Source organism: Rhinolophus ferrumequinum, chromosome 6, assembly GCF_004115265.2.
Source record: "Rhinolophus ferrumequinum isolate MPI-CBG mRhiFer1 chromosome 6, mRhiFer1_v1.p, whole genome shotgun sequence".
In the NCBI taxonomy this organism is placed as follows: Eukaryota; Metazoa; Chordata; class Mammalia; order Chiroptera; family Rhinolophidae; genus Rhinolophus; species Rhinolophus ferrumequinum.
This window is the reverse complement of record NC_046289.1, coordinates 29060628-29062384: the sequence shown is the minus strand read 5'-3', so window position 1 is coordinate 29062384 and position 1757 is coordinate 29060628.

Below are 1757 nucleotides of genomic sequence, written 5' to 3'. Positions count from 1 at the left end.
AAGCCTGATGGAAAATCTACAGGACTGAGCTGCTGGGGCGACTCCTGTGGGACCGACGGCGCACCGCAGTGAGCGACAGTCCCGCAGTCCCGGAAATACCAATCCCATGGCAGGGGAGTGTGCCACAGAGGAAAGGACTGTGGGGATCCGTGGCACCGGCAGCGCGGCCGCCTCTTTTTAGGGCCCTGGCTTCCGGCATCGGGCTTACGCTGCAGTGCATGCCGGGGGCTGTAGTTCGGCGGGGGAAAGCGCTCCGACTCAGAGGTCAAGCTTTGCGGGGGTCGGTGGTTCCTCCAGCGCCGTAGCAGCGAAGGGTTAAGCTGACACGCAGTGGTTTGGTATCAGTATGCGCCCGAACATCATCTTCATTCTAATCGCACTGTTTGGCCACCCTAACTTCCTTAGTTCACGACCTGTTGGCTTTCAGCCTCGAAAGGTAGAGGGGCCCGGTCCCTGCTTCTCCTCGAGCGTTAGGTAAAGCACTTTTTCTGGGGAGGTCAAGTGACCAGGGTCACATTCTTTCAGAACTCGTCCCCCGGTGGTGTGATCCCCAAAACAGACTCAGCCTCTAGCAGCTGGGCTGGCCTTCGTGCAATCCTTCGCTCAGCAGGTGTTTAACGTTAAGCGTAATCACTGTGCAGGGGTCTGGCATATGTTGGTGAATGAAAGATTCACTCTGCCCTTGGGTAATTTATAATGTGGTAGGCAAGGCGACGCGGCTTCCAGTCTCCTTCCCACTAAGTGTGATGTATTAACAATGTCCTTTCCTGCGTTCCATGGTTTTCATGATTCAGTGAAAGGGAATTCCTATTTTTACTGATTTCATGATTTGCCCAAGGACCCCGTTCTGAAATGTTTGCTTGGCAGCCCTATACTTTAAACTGCCCACTCATATTAAGAGATATATGACTGTTCAGGAGGAAAGATCTGGTGATTTATGTTTCCTGGACCCGACCCTTATTTTTATTGAGTTCACTGACCATTGATGGAACAAACTTTTGTTGAGCTCCTTATATCTATTAAGCATAGAGAGATAGCAAAGTCTGAGTGTTAGTGGCAGTGTACTGAGAAGTCCCATAGCATGTTATAACAGGAGCAGGTACAAAAAGGAGATAAATGCCCTGGGATCGAAAGAATGACCTTTGAGGGGCCTGCCAGGTGGCTCAGGTGATTGGAGCGCGGAGCTCCTAACGCTAAGGGGGCCAGGTTGAATTCCTACCGGAGCTGCGCCCTCTACAGCTAAGATTGTGAACAGCAGCTCTCCCTGGAGCTGGGCTAAGGTGAGCAGCTGGAGGTTGTCGCGAGCAATGGGGTGCCTCCCAGGCCCCATACTGCCGCCTGCTGCTGTGAGCGGCCAACTAACAACCGGTGACCAACTGCTTCCGCCCAGAGGAGCGCAAGGCTATAAATACCAGCATGGGCCAGGAACTGTGTCCTACACAACTAGACTGAAAAATAACAGCTTAAACCAGAGTGGGAGGGGAGGCGGAAGAAGGGGGGAAAAAAGAATGATCTTTGAACAGCATCATAAAAGTAGAAAATAGGTGAATAAACAACAAAAGAACAAGACAAACAAATGAGAAACAAAAATTCATAGACACAATAGTTTAGTGGTTACCAGAGGGTAAGGGGGGTGGGGGGTGGGAGATGAGGGTAAGGGGGATCAAATATATGGTGATGGAAGGAGAACTGACTCTGGGTGGTGAACACACAATGGGATTTATAGATGATGTAATACAGAATTGTACACCTGAAAT